Genomic DNA, 24,540 nt, shown 5'->3' with positions numbered 1-24,540 from the left:
GTAAAGGCACTACATATCCTTCTGACCATTCATTTGGAAAATATCCCATTTCGAAAATTTATTAAACAATGATTCTAACAAAGGAAGTAACGCAACTTTACCATAAATGAAACATTCATTGAGGAAATCATCTGGCCCGCCACATTTATTAGTTTTAAAATTACTAATGCCTTTTAAAATTTCATTGGTCGTAATATAAACATTAAGCTCGTCAAACATACTTGTTAGCTCATCGCGCTCGTATCTTTCAATAAAATACAGAACATCTTCATCAGGTGTGAAGAAATGTGTTTCTGGGTTATTAACTGCTTTAAAGTACATCTCAAAATCAGTCAAAGGCACTGTCGATGGTTTAACATTGGCACAGCCCTTCAACATATTCCAATACACTTTCGCGTTTTTGTAGCGAGCATATATTCTTAAAGAAATGGGATAACCTGGTTGATTTTTACAGGTGTGACCAATTTATAATTGCTTGGGTGGCTTTGGACCGGAACTGGAAGGGTTTTTCTTGCCAGAGAGGGACTGGGAGGCTTGCTCCTTGCTGGAGAATTAGCAGCTGAAGGCAGTGTGGGGTCCCTGGCAGAAACCACAGACGTGTGTGGGGGCAGCTGATGCGTAGACAGTGGGTTGGTTAAACTTGGTTGGTTTGTTAAAATTCCAACAGGTATTATCCAGGAAACGTTTTTGAGGGTTTGAGGGGAACGATCTGGTTTGAGTGGCGGGTCTTGAGGGACGAAAGGACTGAGTATTTGTGCTTTGTGTGCTGGCCATCAGCCAGAATTCAGTGTGTATTCTGTTCTAAGGCAAAGGAACAGAAGCTCGTAACAAACGAAATTGACTGTCATAATATTATAAAGCCGGTCCTGGACGGCGAGTAGCCAGATCCCGGACTATCTCCATATATTTAAGGAGTTGTTGTGTTTCCCCAGGATACTTATATGACCTAACGGATATGTAGCGAATGAACGCAGACGTCCAAACCATAATGGAAGTGATTTTTGCAGAGCGTGTTGAAGACTGAATTGAAATATTGGCATGTTTATCGAATTGTAGAGTGAAGTTAGAAGGTTGAGATGCAGAATTGACTAGAAGGAGAGATGAGAGATCTATGTATTTGCCTTTCCAAATGTCCTTGCACAATGACTGTTTAATTTGCGAAATTATTGGAGTGCTGATTGGTTCTGCATATTGCATACCAGTATCCGAAAGAATGCCAATCATGTGTGTGTTGAGAATGTCTTGCAGACCTTCTGGTGGGTCAACATCATGGTCTGAAGAGGAGTCGTCTTCGAAGTTCAATGGTATCTGTTGCTGGGGTTGTTAGATAGGCAAAACAACGTCATTGGGAGGCACTGGAACAGGATTAACCTCACCACCCTGGACTGTGTTGTTGTTGTGGGCATTGGATGGACCAGATGTCCCCTTTTCTTGTGATGGAACAGCCAGGGGTATTGGTGTAGGAGGGCCGTCGGGTGTGGAGCGTGATTACTTTGTCTCTTTGTTCACAGCAACTGCATGATGTTGTTGTTGCTGATCTTTTATTTTTCTTAGCAGGCCTCATCTCATGATCTGAAAATCAATTGACATGTTATTATAAAACTAGACATTCAAATATATTCTTTAAACTATGCTTGACGAAGTGATAATTGCTGGATTTGTTGTGTATAATGCCATACAACCATGGTTATGATTAAACTTTCTGGAAGGGGATTAAAATATTTTTTGTGTCTAAACTAGACAACTAAATATCCCCATAAAAGGACAATTGAATATCCCCATTTAGTTAAAATAATAAAATCGACAAAAGAAGCGCTGGACTGATAGTCCCATGATTAAAATGGCTAATGACAAATAATTCATGAGCAAATATAATATTGGTAAGCGTGAGGCTAGTAACTAAATCACGCATAAAGATATGGCATAAGGCTGGCAAGTAAATCGTGCCTAGGTAAAATAAACAATAATAAGCCTTAGGCCTTTTGTTAAAACACACAATTATAGAGCAAGTTGCTGACAACTGAATCCTGTATGAATAAAATAAAACAATGTACAAAGCATAAGGCTGGTAACTAAATAAAAAAAATACTGGTAGTTTATAAATAATAATAAGCGTGAGGCTGGTAACTAAATCACGCATAAATATATGGCATGAGGCTGGTTACTAAATCATGCCTTTATGATATAAATAATAATAAGCGTGAGGCTGGTAACTAAATCACGCATAAATATAAGGCATGGGGCTGGTAACTAAATCCTGCCTTTAGGAATGTAAAATAATAAGCGTGAGGCTGGTAACTAAATCACGCATTAATAAAATCTAGTGCATGAGGCTGGTAAATAAATCCTGCCTAGATTAAATAATAATAACCCTGAGGCTGGTAACTACATCACGCATAAATATAATACAAAGCATGAGGCTGGTAACTAAATCATGCCTTGATAAAATAATAATAAGCATGAGGCCAGTGAAATAAAAAAGCAAAAGTAAACAAATAGTTTGTAGTTCTAAATAAGGCCTCTATAAAATAGTATGATGGGCTAGTAAATAACTAGCGTGTGTGTGGCATGATGCTGCCAACGAAGTCATTTATTAAAATATAATAAATCTGAGCTTGATAACTCAAAATCATAGAGAGCTAGCTTAAGCTCGACAAACATTGAATAGGAATACATATCTGTAAGCTATGAGCTCAGCTGCCAAGAATGCATTTCCTGGCGGCGACCACTGCTGCTCTGATGTTTCTATACAGCTGGTGTTGTCCCCGGCTGGATAGGTGGCATCCATCTTTGGCAAAGTTTCTTTCTTTGGAAGAAATTGACCAAAACCCTTTTAAACGCCACAGGCAAGCTCGGCTGTCTGAGACCAATTTCAAACTTTCAAAAAGTAGGAAATTTAGACTGTCCACCCTGTTATTGAACCACATCGTGTTAACTGGGTATTTTGAAGAGACTTGCGGTGCGCTGTGATGTAAACATTGCAACACAGTTACATAACGTACATTCAATTCAAATAAAAGTGTTCTCACCAAGTCTTCAATTTTATTTGCCACAGAGATTATTGAACACGACGAGTCATAAATGTTGTTAGTGCCAATAATCAGCACAACGATTTCCAGTTCAAAGTCAGAAATAACGATTAAACGATCCTGTAGTGTGTCGACACGAGCGCCGGAGAATCTAGAGTATTGAACTTACGGGTGTCCCTGTAGATTTAAGTCAAAATGTAGAGTGTTGTCATCCCGGATGAAATCCTTAAGGTGCCTCACAAACAAATGACCAAACAGCTGTACTTTTAGAGCGCTGGGTACAGCCATGTTTGATCACGCGATGACGTCTCTAGATTGCGCGTGGGTTTCTTTTTTTCCCAGAAAAGAATGTGCATAAATTATGGTCTTAAAATCCACCAAAATGTGAAGCGTAAGCTAGGCGGTGTAACTGCACACGCCGAAATATTACTGGAAAGAATTTGGGAGCATTCTGATTGGATAAACATATCACATGACTTTGAAATATACAATGATTGGCTGATATCTAAGCATGCAAGGTAACACTGCACTAGATTAGCATTTTAATAAAGGTATTGAAGAGAACTTCTACTAAACAAGAACAATTATCACAATGACATAAAAAACTTTATGTGTGCATAAACTTGGTTTTATAAAATGAATTATTAATAATATTAGTAAACGATGGTTCTATTTATGACATTTTATTAGCTCATCTATTTTTTGAAAAAAAATTATGAGCTATTGTCATCACCTTGGCGTCGGCGTCGGCGTCGGCGTCTGCGTCGGCGTCGGCGTCCGGTTAAGTTTTGCGTTTAGGTCCACTTTTCTCAGAAAGTATCAATGCTATTGCATTCAAACTTGGTACACTTACTTACTATCATGAGGGGACTGGGCAGGCAAAGTTAGATAACTCTGGCGTGCATTTTGACTGAATTATGTGCCCTTTTTATACTTAGAAATTGAAAATTTTGGTTAAGTTTTGCCTTTAGGTCCACTTTTTTCAGAAAGTATCAATGCTATTGCATTCAAACTTGGTACACTTACTTACTATCATGAGGGGACTGGGCACGCAAAGTGAGATAACTCTGGCTTTCATTTTGACAGAATTATGTGCCCTTTTTATACTTAGAAAATTGAAAATTTTGGTTAAGTTTTGTGTTAAGGTCCATTTTATTCCTTAAGTATCAAAGCTATTGCTTTCATACTTGCAACACTTACTAACTACCGTAAGGGGACTGTGCAGGCAAAGTTATGTAACTCTGACTGGCATTTGGACGGAATTATGGGCCCTTTATACTTAGAAAATTGAAAGTTTGGTTAAGTTTTGTGTTTTGGTCCACTTTACCCCTAAAGTATCATAGATATTGCTATCATTCTTGGAACACTCGCAAACTATCATAAGGGTACAGTAAAAGGACAAGTTGCATAACTCTGGATGTCATTTTTACGGAATTATGGCCCTTTTTTGACTTAGTAACTTTGAATATATGGTTAAATTTTGTGTTTCGATCCACTTTACTTCTTAAGTATCAAGGCTATTGCTTTCAAACTTCAAATACTTTCATGCTATCATGAGGTTACTGTACCTGGCAAGTTGAATTTTACCTTGACCTTTGAATGACCTTGACTCTCAAGGTCAAATTATTAAATTTCTCTAAAATTGCCATAACTTCTTTATTTATGATTAGATTTGATTGATACTTTGACAAAACTACTCTTACCTGACATACCACAATAGACTCCACCCAAACCATCGCCCGTGCCCCCCCCCCCCCCCACAACCCCCCCCCTATTTTTTTTTTTTTTTTTTTTTTTTTTTTTTTTTAAGATCATCTCACAAATGACCACCACACCCTCACACTATACCCCCCCCCCCACCCCACCCCCTCCCCAATTTTTTTTTTAAACGGTTAAAAAACAAAACTATTTATTTTGATTATTTTATGTTTGAAATACCGTCCAACCATCGCACCCAAGAATCCCCCCCCCACCCCCCCTCCCCCCACCCGAATCCCCCCCCCCCCTATTTTTTTTTTTTTTTTTTTTTAAGATCATCTCACAAATTACCACCACACCCTCACACTATACCCCCCCACCTCGCCCCCCCCCCCCATTTTTTTTTATGAAACGGTTTAAAAAACACAAATATTTATTTTTATTATTTTATGTTTGAAATACCGTCCAACCATCGCACCCAAGAATCCCCCCCCCCACCCCCCCCCCACCCCCCCCACCCCCCCCCCCCCCCCCCCCGATTATTTTTTCCTTTTTTCGCATTTTTGGAAGAAAATGTAATAAATGTCCACACCCCCACACAATGCACCGCTCTTCACTCCACCCCTCCCTCCTTTGTGATTGAAAATGAGAGTCCCTTCACCTTTAAAAAGAAAATAGATGAGCGGTCTGCACCCGCAAGGCGGTGCTCTTGTTTATCAAAGCCTCAAATGTAAAATATATCCATTAAAACAATTACTTATTTATAAACATTCATTTCTATGTTTTGTCTTTTTGATTTGATTGTTCATTTCAATATTGTAACATAATGCAATGGCTCTATTCACATACCAATAACATATAGCTCTCTGACATTTTTAAACAAATTATTCTGTCGTTTGTGTCTAAAACTACATTAAAAAATGAAATATTTTTACACATATGGTTACTGAATCTCGCCTTGTCCACCTTGTGGTATGACATTCCCAATTCTATACAACCTATCTATGTGTTTATCCAATAACTTAAGCTAATAACTGGGAATCTTGGATAGAAAAATTTGATTTTCGTTTCTTTTTCTCTTCAATTTTGACAGTTTAACTTCAGTTTTCGTCTGCTGTAAACATCCTGTTTCGCTTCAATGCATGTTGACAGTTTAACTTCAGTTGTCATCTGCTATGAACATCTGATTTTGCTTCAGTGCTATTTTAAGATCCACTTAAAAAAAAACAATGAAGACAGAAGGGAATGACAAATAAAATTTACAAGCATTGTACGCATCTAATAAAAGTTACTCCCTTTATTTTCTTCATGAAAAAAATCCATTTGACACGCGTAATAAAAAGCAAAATATAAATCAATCGATGTTCTGTGGACATCAATAACCGCCATTTTTATGTGCCATGAAATCTTGTGGAATGTGATATACGTCATCATGATGCTATTTTTATGTTAGGGAAATCCCGATGTCCCTGACAATAGACTTAAGTAACTCTTCAGGCAATTTATTTTTTACTAAGGAAAAAATAAGCACGAGACAAAAACTTACCTAATCTTTTCCTAAGAAACTTTGAGGATGACGATTTAAAGAAAAACCTTGCCTCAGGATGTTTATCAAACTTAAGTAAATAACTTAAAAAATAACTAATGATCTTTGTGGATACGGGCCCAGTTAACTTGCCTGGTCTACCACAACCAAACCCAGATCCTTGATCTGATCTGTCTCCAGCGATTGGGCCTTCTCTATAGTGGCTATGTAAAGGGACCGGTTGCTCTGTCTCTTGATTGGTGGGAACCGACCCTTGCTCCTCTTGTACTCCTATAGAAATTGAGGTCCTCCGCAAAGATGGACATGTTTTGCACCTGCGGAGACCGACATTGAATCAAATATTTTGTCAAGGAATAGAAAAGCACAAACAGGATCTCTCGGAGGACTGTATGGTCAAATTGTCTTGTACTTGTCATTGTTTTTAATATGTTTCATTCTTATACTGTTTGTAACGTACAGGTTGAAGCCATTTAACATAAGTCATGGTTATTAAAAAAAAAAATTACACTTATAAGTCATTTTTGGACTTGCTTATTATTGTAGTCTGCAACCAGTACCTGCCCATCCGAGAGTACACATATAGCTCTGATATCGCATTTGGATTCAGTTGACTTTCATTTCGTATTCAGACTTCCCATTCAACATTAATACTTGGTCTGGATTCCCCTTTACTTGCAATGACTGGGTACTGAGTTCAATCCTCCCAAGACTTGACAATTTGGACAGGTGACCGTGCTTCGCAATTTCGTTGGATATATATAAAACTTGTAACGGGAAGAGTTTTTTTCTATAAAAAGATGCAAATTGTTTAATTATATTGCTACATTTCTTGCTTGCTATATAGGCCAGTTCTTGCTTGTTGCTGTCAGTTACTTCCTGTATGGCCCCATTCAGTATTTTCATTTTGAAGCCTAGTACATTTTTCAATATCTGACTTATTAAAGAAAAGCTTAAAGGCTTTTCAGTGTTGCTTTTAAGGTATTCGATTTTATTTTGTCTAAAGCAGCATTTTTGTCATGCGTGTTTCTCTGACCAATGTAAGTTGTTCATCATGAACTCTGATCAAACTGAATGATTTCCTCCCCTTTTTTCTGCAGGCTCATTATTAATTCTAGAATCATTTGAAGCTTGGCTGTGAGACCCTGCACATTTGATATAGATTTTTGTCCATCTAACTCAGAAATAAGGGTCACTTTTTTGCACTGTCTGAAAGAAACAAATATGTATGTCTTTCACAATGAACTGCTGGTTATGAAATTAAGGATATTACATTAATTTAGCAAGTATATGTTTATTCCTGTATCAAAGTATGCCTATGGAAACAAATTGATAACAGGAAGTTAAGTCGTCTCAATATTCCTACAATGTTTTCAGCAAGAATTAAAAAAAAAAATGCATTCAAAACACATAATTTACACTGTTTAAAACAAGCAAAATGCGAAGATGTGTGTATATATTGTGTGTGGCATGGACATCCCCAATTCAGAAACAACAAAATGTAATGATAGCTGATCAAATTAATTAGTACTTTACAACTGCCCTACTTTAATCAGAGGAAAATGGCTGTACACAGGATTTCATGACCAATCCTCCCAAAAGTTATATGGCCAGGCCAGGTATAGCACCCACCATCCTCGGATTTATTATCCAGTGCACCACCAACTGGCCCAGTTACACGTGTTTAAAAAGCACTGAAATTTAAAAACTGATCCCTATTTGGATCCCATATCCATTTCGCCAAATCAGTTTTAAATCGCATTGGATGATGTTCTTGGATAGACATCAGATCAATGATGCGAATTTAAGTTAACCCAATGCAGTTGATATCTGTCCTTGAATAATACATTTTTCGTATAAAACAATCTTGCTGATTCTTCAAAAGAGGCAAAGTATGTTTAATTCTGTCAATAAAAACTCCTTCCCATCAAAAAATCCTAGTGTTTCAGCTGCTTTTGTGTTCCAGTTTGTGCAGTTTGTTGAAAACACAATCCTGGCCACACAAACTTTGTCCTGAAATGTTTTTTAATACATCAAAGTTAAGTGCATTCTGGAGTCATGTGGCGATATAATCATTTTGTAAAATGTGCATGTGTATGCAAGATATTTGCAATATTTATTTTGAAAGTGTCTTTAAATATTATGGTCTGAAAGGTAATTTTCTGCTGAGATTGACTGTTGTGCCAACATGACACAAACAGTGCTTTGTCGGATGTCAGATTTTGGTAGACATCACAAGTTCTTGTTAAACATATATCATCATGTGAAACTATGACCTTGCAATCAGATGATGCATATACAAAGTGAACACTTACCATGCCAAACATGCCAATACTTTGATTCAATGGAGAAATCTTAAACTGAATGATGGTCTGAAATTCGGAATTGCCTAAGGCAATACATATTTGGATTTTGTGGATTTTCCAGAGAGTCTGATATAGCCTCTGGCAGCTGGTTCCTTCCAAAGTATAAAATCTCCTGATTGACATCCATACTCTCATTCCCTGTAGTAATATGTATAATGTATAATCTACTTATAGTGAAATCTTAAATAAAAATGTATTTAAATAATAATGTAAATAACAATATTAACTTGATGGTCCTTTGAATTCCGTCCATGGAAGGCAGAGCTTCTTCACATAGCCACTCATCCGAACTATCTTGAATGATTAGAAATTTAATACATTCATTAGGAAAATGAATACATTTTGTTTTATTTTATCCTTTTTTTAAAAATAGAAAATGAAGAAATTTGTTTTTTGATTTTCCAGATTTTATTTGTAAAAATGTGCCATTTATTAATTTGTTGCATTAAGTTAATTGTTCTAGAACAATTACAGTAAATAAATGTGTAGGGTATGCTTTTATTTCTTTTTAAGAGCAGTGCTTGAACATTAACATAAAAAAGGTATTTTTGTTATGGCCTGTCCAGTGCAACCTTGAATAGTTTTTAGCTCATCTATTTTTTGAAAAAAAATTATGAGCTATTGTCATCACCTTGGCGTCGGCGTCGGCGTCGGCGTCTGCGTCGGCGTCGGCGTCTGCGTCGGCGTCGGCGTCCGGTTAAGTTTTGCGTTTAGGTCCACTTTTCTCAGAAAGTATCAATGCTATTGCATTCAAACTTGGTACACTTACTTACTATCATGAGGGGACTGGACAGGCAAAGTTAGATAACTCTGGCGTGCATTTTGACTGAATTATGTGCCCTTTTTATACTTAGAAAATTGACAATTTTGGTTAAGTTTTGCGTTTAGGTCCACTTTTTTCAGAAAGTATCAATGCTATTGCATTCAAACTTGGTACACTTACTTACTATCATGAGGGGACTGGGCAGGCAAAGTTAGATAACTCTGGCATGCATTTTGACAGAATTATGTGCCCTTTTTATACTTAAAAAATTGAAAATTTTGGTTAAGTTTTGTGTTTAGGTCCATTTTATTCCTTAAGTATCAAAGCTATTGCTTTCATACTTGAAACACTTACTAACTTTCATAATGGGCCTGTGCAGGCAAAGTAATGTAACTCTGACTGGCATTTTGACAGAATTATGTGCCCTTTTTATACTTAGAAAATTCAAAATTTGGTTATGTTTTGTGTTTAGGTCCACTTTATTCCTACAGTATCAAAGCTATTGCTTTCATACTTGCAACCATTATTAACTATCATTAGGGGACTGTGCAGGCAAAGTTATGTAACTCTGACTGGCATTTGGACGGAATTATGGGCCCTTTATACTTAGAAAATTGAAAGTTTGGTTAAGTTTTGTGTTTTGGTCCACTTTACCCCTAAAGTATTATAGATATTGCTTTCATACTTGGAACACTCGCAAACTATCATAAGGGTACAGTAAAAGGACAAGTTGCATAACTCTGGATGTCATTTTTACGGAATTATGGCCCTTTTTTGACTTAGTAACTTTGAATATATGGTTAAATTTTGTGTTTCGATCCACTTTACTTCTTAAGTATCAAGGCTATTGCTTTCAAACTTCAAATACTTTCATGCTATCATGAGGTTACTGTACCTGGCAAGTTGAATTTTACCTTGACCTTCGAATGACCTTGACTCTTAAGGTCAAATTATTAAATTTTGCTAAAATTGCCATAACTTCTTTGTTTATGATTAGATTTGATTGATACTTTGACAAAACTACTCTTACCTGACATACCATAATAGACTCCACCCAAACCATCGCCCGTGCCCCCCCCTCCCCCCCCCCCCCATTTTTTTTTACGGTTAAAAAACTAAACTATTTATTTTGATTATTTTATGTTTGAAAATACCGTCCAACCATCGCACCCAAGAAACACCCCCCCCACCCCCCCACCCCCCCCTCCCCCCACCCCCCCACCCGAATCCCCCCCCCCCCCCCTAAATTTTTTTTTTTTTTTTTTTTTTTAAGATCATCTCACAAATTACCACCACACCCTCACACTATAACCCCCCCCCCCACCTCACCCCCCCCAATTTATGTTTTTTGAAACGGTTACAAAACACAAATATTTATTTTTATTATTTTATGTTTGAAATACCGTCCAACCATCGCACCCAAGAATCCCCACCCCCCCCCACCCACCCCCCACCCCCCCCCCCTCCTCGATTTTTTTTCCTTTTTTTCGCATTTTTGGAAGATAATGTAATAAATGTCCACACCCCCACACAATGCACCCCTCTTCTATCCACCCCTCCCTCCTTTGTGATTGAAAATGATAGTCCCTTCACCTTTAAAAAGAAAATAGATGAGCGGTCTGCACCCGCAAGGCGGTGCTCTTGTTTTAATTATGGTGACCCCGCGGCAATCAACCTCTCATAGTGGCTGGGTGGCGTTGTCAGCTGAGATATTGGGAAATGGTGCTTACTTGCATAACAGTTTTAAAAGAATATCAATACAACATAAATGTGTCAAAACTGCGTCCTCGACCGTGGTAATAAGGTTTTTAAATGGTTTGTCTTGGTAACCTTATTTTTGGATGCACATAACCCTCATGTAAATGCAGCCTGTAGAATTTTCCCATGTATAGTGTGCCCCCATGTATAACGCACATGTGGTTGTTTAAAGCAAAAATGACGAAAAACAAAGAATTCAAGACCAACAAACCTGAAAATCGGACCAAAAATGGCTGCCATTTTTATACGCACATTTAAAAAACCCGGGATGTATTATAGTTTGGTCAGAAGTTGTGTCTAGACAATATCTACATGTAGGTCAAGTTCAAATATGGGTCATGCCAGGTTAAAAACTAGGTCACAAGGTCACTTAGTGCATTTCAAGCATTGAGCATGGTGTCCATTCTCTTATTGAAGTAGTTTTCATCAGATCTTCATCAACTTTGGTCAGAAGTTGTGTCTAGATGATATGTAGGTCAAGTTAAAATATGGGTCATGGTAAAGTTATCAAGTTGTCCAAAGCCTTCAAACGGGTGTATCTTGTGACAGTTTGGCACTCTTGTTATATCTTGTGATAATACAAATTTTGACCGAGTTTTATTAGAAATAATCGTAGTCTTTGCAACATTATTCCCCATATACAATGTAAATCCTCTATACAATCAGGTATTTTGCACTCTTTGAACTCCTCCCATTGTGGCTGATTGTGCATTAGAACACTCCTGATAGATGACCACTGAAATCCATACCCAGCTGAAATGCTTTCCAAAAGCTATACAATATGGGCAGTTGTGGCAAGTGTTTTTTCCGAATCCAAGGCAGGCTTTTTTATCGTCATTATAATCAATGACTTGAACCTTTGTTTATTGGAAGCATATATTCACTGTCAATGATTTGGTAAACAGGTGAACTGATCTCCAGAGCATTTATGATTTGGTAACAATAAAAGAAACTCTGACAATAAAAACCTGGTCCTGATGATGTTCTTATATTACAACTCTTAATTACAGCCTTAATTCTTCAAGCTCATAGTTACACTCGGTTGTATGAAATTGGTAGGAACATTTTTTCTCAATAATACCTTTGCCAAATTTGAAAATGGGTTAGGTGGGGTGAACAACTAGGCCAATTGATCAATATTATTCTATTTCGCTTATTAGAATTACTACGGTATTAAATGATCTGGCAACTGGTGAAACAATGTCCAACACTAACTGGTTTAATTGTACAACAACCAAACCATCACAGTTTGACGGGCGGGCATTAACCTCATCTTTTGTCAGTTGGTTATACTGTTCTTCCTCCATACCCTGTCTGAACATTTAATTAAATCCCTCCATAATTCTATATCCTCATAGAATTACAATCAAACATCGACTTAACCAAGGTAAGTCTCGTTTAATTTTTAGCTCATCTATTTTTTTAAGAAAAAAAAAAAGCTATTGTCATCACCTTGGCGTCGGCGTCTGGTTAAGTTTTGCGTTTAGGTCCACTTTTCTCATAAAGTATCAATGCTTTTGCATTAAAACTTGGTACACTTACTTACTATCATGAGGGGACTGGGCAGGCAAAGTAAGATAACTCTGGCATGCATTTTGACAGAATTATGTGCCCTTTTTAACCAGGTTTTCCAAAGGAAAAGACTGGTTATCAGATTGGAAATGTCGGCGGACGGGCTCGCTGGCGGGCGGTCTGCAGGCGGAACAAGATTGTCGGGGCCATAACTTTGTCTTTCATTGTGAGGTTTTTAAATCATTTGGCACATTTGTTCACCATCATTAGACGGTGTGTCATGCGAAAGAATTATGTCGATATCATCAAGGTCAAGGTCACAATTTGAGTTCAAGGTCAAAAAAGGCTATAAATGAGCTTGTCCGGGCCATAACTTTGTCGTGCATTGTCAGATTTTAAAATCATTTGGCACATTTGTTCACCAACATTAGATGGTGTGTTGTGCGAAAGAATTATGTCGATATCTCCAAGGTCAAGGTCACAATTTGAGTTTGAAGGTCAAAAATGGCCATAATTGAGCTTGTCTGGGCCATTTCTTTGTCATTCATTGTGACATTATAAAATCATTTGGCACATTTGTTCACCATTATTAGACGGTGTGTGGGGCAAAGAATTACGTCAGTATCTCCAAGGTTAAGGTCATCCTTCAAGGTGAAAGGTAAAAAAATATATATTATTTCAAAGCGGCGCAATAGGGGGCATTAAGTTTCTGATGAACACATCTCTTGTTTTTCTCTTATTGAAATCAAGGTCAATTTTACACAAGGGGGTTAACAATACACATTTTGAATTGTCTCCCTTTATCAGACTTTTTTTAACTAAAACCCTGGTTTTGTGACAATTTTGTCCTATGTTACACTTAGAAAATTGAAAATTTTGGTTTGTGTTTTGGTCCATTTTATTCCTTAAGTATCAAAGCTATTGCTTTCATACTTGCAACACTTACTATTATAATGGGACTGTGCAGGCAAAGTGATGTAACTCTGACTGGCATTTTGACGGAATTATGGGCCCTTTATACTTAGAAAATTGAAAATTTGGTTAAGTTTTGTGTTCTGGTCCACTTTACCCCTAAAGTATCAAAGATATTGCTTTCATACTTGGAACACTCGCAAACTATCATAAGGGGACATTAAAGGACAAGTTGCATAGCTCTGGTTGTCATTTTTACGGAATTTTGGCCCTTTTTGTACTTATTAACTTTGAATATATGGTTAAATTTTGTGTTTAGATCCACTTTACTTCTAAGGTATCAAGGGTATTGCTTTCAAACTTCAAATACTTTCATGCTATCATGAGGGTACTGTACCTGGCAAGTTGAATTTTACCTTGACCTTTGATTGACCTTGACTCTCAAAGTCAAATTATTAAATTTTGCTAAAATTGCCATGACTTCTCTATTTATGATTAGATTTGATTGATACTTTGACAAAACAACTCTTACCTGACATACCACATTTTTTTTAAAGATCATCTTATAAATGACCACCACACTCTCACACTATACCCAACCCCCACCCCCCCCTCCCAATTTTTATGTCCCCCACTATAGTAGTGGGGGACATATTGTTTTTGCCCTGTCTGTTGGTCTGTTGGTTGGTTGGTCTGTTGGTTGGTTTGCGCCAACTTTAACATTTGCAATAACTTTTGCAATATTGAAGATAGCAACTTGATATTTGGCATGCATATGTATCTCATGGAGCTGCACATTTTGAGTGGTGAAAAGTCAAGGTCAAGGTCATTCTTCAAGGTCAAAGGTCAAATATATGGGTCAAAATCGCTCATTTAATGTACACTTTTGCAGTATTTCAATATTCAAGATAGCAACTTGATATTTGGCATGCATGTGTATCTCATGGAGCTGCACATTTTGAGTGGTGAAAGGTGAAGGTCAAGGTCATCCTTCAAGGTCAGATGTCAAATATATGTGGCCAAAATCGCTTATTTTATGAGTACTTTTGCAATATTGAAGATAGCAACTTGATATTTGGCATGCATCTGTATCTCATGGAGCTGCACATTTTGAGTGGTGAAAGGTCAAGGTCAAGGTCATCCTTCAAGGTCAGAGGTCAAATATATGTGGCCCAAATTGCTAATTGTATGAATACTTTTGCATTATTGAAGATAGCAACTTGATATTTGGCATGCATGTGTATCTCATGGAGCTGCACATTTTTATTGGTGAAAGGTCAAGGTCAAGGTCATCCTTCAAGGTCAAATATATGGGTCAAAATTGCTCATGTAATGTCACTTCTGCAATATTGAAGCTAGCAATTTTATATTTGAAATGCATGTGTATCTCATGGAGCTGCACATTTTGAGTGGTGAAGGGTCAAGGTCAAGGTCATCCTACAAGATCAAACGTCATATAGGGGGACATTGTGTTTCACAAACGCATCTTGTTTTTTTTGAAACATGGTTAAAAAACACAAATATTTATTTTTATTATTTTATTTTTGAAATACCATCCAACCATCCCACCCAAGAACCCCCCCCCCCCCCCCCCCCCCCCCCCCCCTTGAAAAAAAAATTATATTTTTTTTTTCATTTTTGGAAGATGATGTAATAAATGACCACACCCCCACACTATACACCCCTCTTTACTCCACCCCTCCCTCCTTTGTGATCGAAATTGAGATAGGTCCCTTCACCTTTAAAAAGAAAAATAGATGAGCGGTCTGCACCCGCAAGGCGGTGCTCTTGTTAAATTATTAAAGCACAACTCAAACTAAAGTGTTTGTCATCGTCAGGCAGTTTGTCTCTTCCTCTGCTAGCATCCAAAATTCAAATTTACGATGAAGTTCTTACCTGTAGGCTTCAACACATAAGATCTTAAAACGCAAGTGAAAAAACAAATGGAGATGGCAATGGCTGTCTGAATGTGATTCTAAGGGAATGAAATGGAAGGGTTGGCTTTAAAAGATAGATGTGTGTGGCGTTGTGTATTGTATAAAGTTATTGTACATGTAAAAACATAACCATTGTTGAGAATAGCTTTCTATTTGCTGATCAATTTGCTATCCTTCAGGAGCTTCCCTGCTGCCCCCAGCTAAAACATTTCATTCAATATTTTTCGTTTTTTAGCTCGGCGTTTTCTGAGAAAACCCGAGGTATTGTCATAGCCAGCTTGTCGTGTCGTCCGGGTCGTGCTTAAACCTTAACATTGGCTCTAAAATCAAAGTGCTTCCACCTACAACTTTGAAACTTCATATGCAGATGCACCTTGATGAGTTCTACACGCCACACCCATTTTGGGATCACTAGGTCAAGGTCACTGTGACCTCAAAAAAAATTAATTCTGTCAAGCTTTCATTTATTCAAAACTGCACCCGTAGCCGAGCGTGGCACCCGTTATGCGGTGCTCTTGTTTACTTTCACCCATGCTAATGTAATTTCCACGCTAAATCAAGACAAGGTTTTGTACTGATAAATATTTTGGTTTGTAATTTGTCAATGTGTATTTTTTTGTTATGCTTATTTGCATATATATTAAACAACAAGTTAAGTGTTGTGTTTATATAGAATATATAATCTCACTAATCAGATTTTGTATTCTATTGGTGAATATACATAGCTTACTTTTTGTATGTTTTCAATGTGATGACATGTATATTGTGTATAAATAGACTTGCATTTATATAGCAATTATATGTATATTCCTGTATCAAAGTATGCCTATGGAAACAAATTGATAACAGGAAGTTATGTCGTCTCAATATTCCTACAATGTTTTCAGCAAGAATTTTTTCAAAAGAATGCATTCAAAACACATAATTTACACTGTTTAAAACAAGCAAAATGCGAAGATGTGTGTACATATTGTGTGTGGCATGGACATCCCCAATTTAGAAACAACAAAATGTAATGATAGCTGATCAAATTTATTAGTACTTTACAACTGCCCTACTTTAATCAGAGGAAAATGGCTGTACACAGGATTTCATGACCAATCCTCCCACAAGTTATATGGCCAGGCCAGGTATCGCACCCACCATCCTCGGATTTATAATCCAGTGCACCACCAACTGGCCCAGTTACACGTGTTTAAGAAGCACTGAAATTTAAAAACTGATCCCTATTTGGATCCCATATCCATTTCGCCAAATCAGTTTTAAATCGCATTGGATGATGTTCATGGATAGACATCGGATCAATGATGCGAATTTCAGTTAACCCAATGCAGTTGATATCTCTCCTTGAATAATACATTTTTCGTATAAAACAATCTTGCATTCTTCAAAAGAGGCAAAGTATGTTTAATTCTGTCAATAAAAATTCCTTCCCATAAAAAAATCCTAGTGTTTCAGCTGCTTTTGTGTTCCAGTTTGTGCAGTTTGTTGAAAACACAATCCTGGCCACACAAACTTTGTCCTGAAATGTTTTTTGATACATCAAAGTTAAGTGCATTCTGAAGTCATGTGGTGATATAATCATTTTGTAAAATGTGCATGTGTATGCAAGATATTTGCAATATTTATTTTGAAAATGTCTTTAAATATTATGGTCTGAAAGGTTATTTTTCTGCTGAGATTGACTGTTGTGCCAACATGACAAAACAATGCTTTGTCTGATGTCAGATTTTGGTAGACATCACAAGTTCTTGTTAAACATATATCATCATGTGAAACTATGACCTTGCAATCAGATGATGCATATACAAAGTGAACACTTACCAAAAACATGCCAATACTTTGATTCAATGGAGAAATCTAAAACTGAATGATGGTCTGTAATTCGAAATTGCCAAAGGCAATACATATTTGGATTTTGTGGATTTTCCAGAGAGTCTGATATAGCCTCTGGCATCTGGTTCCCTTCCAAAGTATAAAATCTCCTGATTGACATCCATACTCTCATTCCCTGTAGTAATATGTATAATGTATAATCTACTTATAGTGAAATCTTAAATAATAGTGTAAATAACAATATTAACTTGATGGTCCTTAAGAATTCCGTCCATTGAAGGCAGAGCTTCTTCACATGGCCACTCATCCAAACTATCTTGAATGATTAGAAATTTAATACATTCATAAGGAAAATGAATACATTTTGTTTTATTTTATCCTTTTTTAAAAAATAGAAAATGAAGAAATTTGTTTTTTGATTTTCCAGATTTTATTAGTTGAAATGTGCCATTTATTAATTTGTTGCATTAAGTTAATTGTTCTAGAACAATTACAGTAAATAAATGTGTAGGGTATGCTTATATTTTTTTTAAGAACAGTGCTTGAACATTTACGTAAAAAAGGTATTTTTGTGATGGCCTGTCCGGTGCAACCTTGAATAGTTTTTTTATTATGGTGACCCCACGGCAATCAACCTCTCATAGTGGCTGGGTGGCGTTGTCAGCTGAGATATTGGGAAATGGTGCTTACTTGCATAACAGTTTTAAAAGAATATCAATACAACATAAATGTGTCAAAATTGCGTCCTCGACCGTGGTAACAAGGTTTTTAAAGGGTTTGTCTTGGTAACCTTATTTTTGGATGCACATAACCCTCATGTAAATGCAGCCTGTAGAATTTTCCCATGTATAGTGTGCCCCCATGTATAACGCACATGTGATTGTTTAAAGCAAAAATGACGAAAAACAAAGAATTCAAGACCAACAAACCTGAAAATCGGACCAAAAATGGCTGTCATTTTTATACGCCCGTTTAAAAAAACAGAACGTATTATAGTTTCACCTTGGCGGTGGGCGGCGTCCACAGCAGTTTCCGCTGTCTAATTCAAATAGTTTTTATCCAATCTTCACTTAACTTGGTCAGAAGTTGTATCTAGACAATATCTAGGTCAAGGTCGAATATGGGTCATGCCGGGTCAAAAAGTAGGTCACAGGGTCACTCAGTGCATTTCAAGCATTTAGCATGGTGTCCGTTCTCTAATTGAAGTAGTTTTCATCCGATCTTCACCAAACTTGGTCAGAAGATGTATCTAGATAATATTTAGGTCAAGTTCGAATATGGGTCATGCCGGGTCAAAAACTAGGTCACAGGGTCACTTAAACCATTTCAAACATTAAGCATGGTGTCAGCTCTCTAATTGAAGTAGTTTTCATCCGATCTTCACCAAATTTGGTCAGAAGTTGTGTCTAGACAATATCTACATGTAGGTCAAGTTCAAATATGGGTCATGCCAGGTTAAAAACTAGGTCACGAGGTCACTTAGTGCATTTCAAGCATTAAGCATGGTGTCTGCTCTCTAATTGAAGTAGTTTTCATCAGATGTTCATCAACTTTGGTCAGAAGTTGTGTCTAGATGATATGTAGGTCAAGTTAAAATATGGGTCATGGTAAAGTTATCAAGTTGTCCAAAGCCTTCAAACGGGCGTATCTTGTGACAGTTTGGCACTCTTGTTATATCTTGTGATGATAAAAATTCTGACAGAGTTTTATAAGAAATAATCGTAATGTCTTTGCAACATTATTCCCCATATACAATGTAAATCCTCAATACAATCAGGTATTTTGCACTCTTTGAACTCCTCCCATTGTGGCAGGTTTGTGCATCAGAACACTCCTGACAGATGACCACTGAAATCCATACCCAGCTGAAATGCTTTCCAAAAGCTATACAATATGGGCAGTTGTGGCAAGTGTTTTTTCTGAATCCAAGAAAGCCTTTTTTATCGTCATTATAATCAATGACTTGAACCTTTGTTTATTGGAAGCATATATTCACTGTCAATGATTTGGTGAACAGGTGAACTGATGTCCAGAGCATTTATGATTTGGTAACAATAAAATAAACTCTGACAATAAAAAAACTGGTCCTGATGATGTTCTTATATTACAACTCTCAATTACAGCCTTAATTCTTCAAGCTCATAGTTACACTCGGTTGTATGAAATTGGTAGGAACATTTTTTCTCAATAATATCTTTGCCAAGTTTGAAAATGGGTTAGGTGGGGTAAACAACTAGGCCAATTGATCAATATTATTCTATTCCGCTTATTAGAATTACTACGGTATTAAATGATCTGGCAACTGGTGAAACAATGTCCCACACTAACTGGTTTAATTGTACAACAACCAAACCCTCACAGTTTGACAGGAGGGCATTAACCTCATCTTTTATCAGTTGGTTATACTGTTCTTCCTCCATACCCTGTCTGAACATTTAATTAAGTCCCTCAATAATTCTATATCCTCATAGAATTACAATCAAACATCGACTTAACCAAGGTAAGTCTCGTTTAATTTTTAGCTCATCTATTTAAAAAAAAAAAAAGAGCTATTGTCATCATCTTGGCGTCGGCGTCTGGTTAAGTTTTGCGTTTAGGTCCACTTTTCTCATAAAGTATCAATGCTATTGCATTCAAACTTGGTACACTTACTTACTATCATGAGGGGACTGGGCAGGCAAAGGAAGATAACTCTGGCATGCATTTTGACAGAATTATGTGCCCTTTTTATACTTAGAAAATAGAAAATTTTGGTTTTGTGTTTAGGTCCATTTTATTCCATAAGTATTAAAGCTATTGCTTTCATACTTGCAACTCTTACTAACTACCATATGGGACAGTGCAGGCAAAGTTATGAAATTCTGACTGGCATTTTGACAGAATTATGGGCACTTTATACTTAGAAAATTGAAAATTTGGTTAAGTTTTGTATTTTGGTCCACTTTACCCCTAAAGTATCATAGATATTGCTTTCATACTTGGAACACTCGCAAACTATCATAAGGGGACAGTAAAGGACAAGTTGCATAACTCTGGTTGTCATTTTAATGGAATTATGGCCCTTTTTTGACTTAGTAACTTTGAACATATGGTTAAAATTTGTGTTTAGATCCACTTTACTTCTAAAGAATCAAGGGTATTGCTTTCAAACTTCAAAGACTATCATGCTATCATGAGGGTTCTGTACCTGGCAAGTTGAATTTTACCTTGACCTTAGAATGACCTTGACTCACAAAGTCAAATTATTAAATTTTTCTCAAATTGCCATAACATCTTTATTTATGATTAGATTTGATTGATACTTTTACAAAACAACTAACTTGACATACTACAATTTTTTTTTAAAGATCATCTTATAAATGACCACCACACTCTCACACTATACCCAACCCCCCAAATTTTTTTGGGGGAAACATGGTTAAAAAACACAAATATTTATTTTTATTATTTTATTTTTGAAATACCGTCCAACCATCCCACCCAAGAATACCCCCCCCCCCCCAAAAAAAATTAAAAAAATTGTGCATTTTTGGAAGATAATGTAATAAATGACCACACCCCCACATTATATACCCCTCTCCACTCCACCCCTCCCTCCTTTGTGATCGAAATTGAGATAGGTCCCTTCACCTTTAAAAAGAAAAATAGATGAGCGGTCTGCACCCGCAAGGCAGTGCTCTTCTTAAATTATTAAAGCACAATTCAAACTAAAGTGTTTGTCATCGTCAGGCAGTTTGTCTAATCCTCTGCTAGCATCCAAAGTTCAAATTTACAATGAAGTTCTTACCTGTATGCTTCAACACATAAGATTTTAAAAAGCAAGCGAAAAAACAAATGGAGATGGCAATGGCTGTCTGAATGTGATTCTAAGGGAATGAAATGGAAGGATTGGCTTTAAAAGATAGATGTGTGTGGCGTTGTGTATTGTAAAAAGTTATTGTACATGTACAAACATAACCATTGTTGAGAATAGCTTTCTATTTGCTGATCAATTTGCTATCCTTCAGGAGCTTCCCTGCTGCCCCCAGCTAAAACATTTCATTCAGTATTTTTCATTTTTTAGCTTGGCGTTTTTGGAGAAAACCCGAGGTATTGTCATAGCCAGCTTGTCATGTCGTCCGCCTTCTGACGTCCGGGTCGTGCTTAAACCTTAACATTGGCTCTAAAATCAAAGTGCTTCCACCTACAACTTTGAAACTTCATATGTAGATGCACCTTGATGAGTTCTACACGCCACACCCATTTTGGGATCACTAGGTCAAGGTAACTGTGACCTCAAAAAAATAAAATTCTGACAAGCTTTCATTTATTCAAAACTGCACCCGTAGCCGAGCGTGACACCCGTTATGCGGTGCTCTTGTTTACTTTCACCCATGCTAATGTAATTTCCACGCTAACTCAAGACAAGGTTTTGTACTGATAAATATTTTGGTTTGTAATTTTGTCAATGTGTATTTTTTTGTTATGCTTATTTGCATATATATTAAACAACAAGTTAAGTGTTGTGTTTATATAGAATATATAATCTCACTAATCAGATTTTGTATTCTATTGGTGAATATTCATAGCTTACTTTTTGTATGTTTTCAATGTGATGACATGTATATTGTGTATAAATAGAGTTGCATTAATGTTTAATTAGTATGCAATATCTATCTAATCAGTATTTTATATATTTTTTAATAAAGATATTTTACATTGTGGTCTTTGTACTTTTGTCTACTATGTCATAAGCAGGGATCATATTTGTTTCGGTTTTGTCGGTCCTAGACCGATTGGGGTCATGAAAGACCGATTTAAAATCCCAAACAGTCGGTCTGATTCTGTTTGCTAAAATTCCAATGTCATGAAATGGATTACACAGTGCACATGCTAACACACCCTATTTACATTCTTATCTCGATTAGGTGTGATAAGGCAGACTATGACCGCAAGCAGCGAAGATTCGCGCGGTTGTGTATTAGTCATGCGTGAATAACCCCATGTCATTATCAATTGATAATTTCAATGGCTTATACCTAGCACACTTATTTATCGGTCCGTAATGTGTACTCGTCCACGATAAAATCGTTGACAGTTACTTGGGAGATGAAAACCACGATGTTATCCACGTGGACATTGTGCATTTCATGCATGAAACAGTAAACTTTCATATAAACAAAGAAGAAAATCGGATATTCTGCAATAATGATGGGCCGACCTGAAAGCACTCTCTGTAACTAAACGAAACATGCGATACATTTTCCACCAGCGTAATAATCCGGCAATAAATGAATGAAAGTCGCGGATCTGATGGACAGAACAGCTGAAAGTTATTTTTATGGGCGGACATTCACATAAAATAGTACACAAGAAAAATAATATACATCGTATAAATCTTTAGTAAAAAACGTGTTAGACTCGAAATAATTTGTGTTCTTTATTGTTTGTTGTTGAAAAACCACGACTGAAAGTTTAGATGCGTGATTTCAAATCACACAGAATGACAGATTAATAATATTGACAGCGATGAAAGTCAGATAAAACAGCACACGAAACAACAATGAAATAGCAAATGATAGAACCAAATGAGAAAACTCGTATGTTCCGTTTAAAAAATGCCTAAGGGAATTAAATTTGTACATTTATTATACCACCTTCATGAATGGCAAAATCAATGGTTTATATTTTAACGTAATTTGTCATGATTTCGGATATACATTTTCGGACACTTTTTCCCCATTTAAATCCAGACCGATTGATGTTGTGGGAAAATATGATCCCTGGTAATAAGTATTAGAAAGCTAAGAAGCCTCACAGTTTCCATACTTTGGTACTGCTGAATTGAAGATATACATGAATCATTCAAATTATGCAGCATAAATAATAGAAATGCTTGTTTCTGTAAAAAAACACTATACCATATCCTAGCATACAAGGTCCTATTTAGAACAGCCAGCTTATGTATTGATTTAATTGATAAAATTTTACTTGAAATTCTGTTTACCGGTAAGTACATTATCTATTTTGCTTGTGCTCAAACAATTGCTGCAATAAGTAGTAAATATGCATAGATTTTGCAATATCCAAATAGTAATCTTGTATTTATCCTGTTAAAACATACTGTGAAACCATTATTAATCGTCAGGCATTAATTTTCATAAATTTCGTAAGTCGACCGATCGGCGAATTTAAGATCCTAACAAACAATCATGCTCTATGTTTGAACAAAAACAAACACTAAGTTGAACAATATTTTAAAACTTTACCGCAGACATGAGGCATTAAATTCCAACATAATCCATGCACACATTCACTGCTGTTTCGTAATCAAGATTAATCCGGTTTTGACTCAAAAGGATGTAGATTACACATGGTACTTAACTGACACGTTACACTTCTTTAAAACGCGTGTGCAGTACAGCTGTATCGAATGCGTTGACTTCGTTTATGTAGAATGGTAATGAATTAGCGTTAATTGTTTATAACTTTATTACCCATTAAGTGCATTGTGTTTTTCAGGAGTGTTGCATATTAGCCATCACGCAGCGAATGCCGATGAAAGACAATAAACCAAATGAAAAGATGACGATGTGTGAACAACATGCGTATTTATCACAAATTAATAAAGAATATTTTAATTGCTGTTTGTTGTTTGATTGTTTGCGTTTAACCACACTTATTACTATTTTATATGTATCAATTTATTTATTTTTAAATTATTGACATTATTGATTTATATAACGGTAGTTTACTTTTTAAGAACAAACACACACATAGAGTTTATAATTTTAATGTTGATATCAGAATAAAAAAGCATTTTATTCAATTATAATAATAGAATAAGACTTATTGGCAATTGGCTTCGTTGTTATAAACACTCGTTAACGGTTATTCGATCCCACTTGTCCGCTAATCATTACAAACGTGTGAATGGCATACATAAAGAGGGTCCATTACTGTCCCTTGATAACAAAAGACTAGTTAATTGGCATGTGACAAACAGGCCCCACCTCCTGCAGTGATTCTCAAGTGTGTTCCTGCATATGTATTACACACAAACGGATATTGACCGACGCATTTTTTTAAAATTCAAAATCAGAAATCGGCAAATTTAAGTGCTGACGAAATCGTCATTTTTATAAAAATGACGAAATTTTATGCTGTCGAAAATAAATGGTTTCACAGCAGTTAACTTTGGAGATGT

The 24,540-nt window shown here is 36.4% G+C and overlaps 1 long non-coding RNA gene across 1 annotated transcript; it reads left to right on the top strand.

Moving 5' to 3' along the window:
- The first annotated feature begins 7,366 nt into the window (after nt 1-7,366).
- On the top strand, nt 7,367-22,052 carry LOC127880182 (uncharacterized). The gene is made up of 2 exons (XR_008049448.1): nt 7,367-7,889; nt 16,649-22,052. It is a non-coding gene; the product is annotated as an uncharacterized LOC127880182 (long non-coding RNA).
- The last annotated feature ends 2,488 nt before the right edge of the window (nt 22,053-24,540 follow it).

Source organism: Dreissena polymorpha, chromosome 1 (genome assembly GCF_020536995.1).
Source record: "Dreissena polymorpha isolate Duluth1 chromosome 1, UMN_Dpol_1.0, whole genome shotgun sequence".
Lineage (NCBI taxonomy): Eukaryota > Metazoa > Mollusca > Bivalvia > Myida > Dreissenidae > Dreissena > Dreissena polymorpha.
Note: the sequence above shows the minus strand (reverse complement) of the source record. Positions and strands in the feature narration are given on the sequence as shown.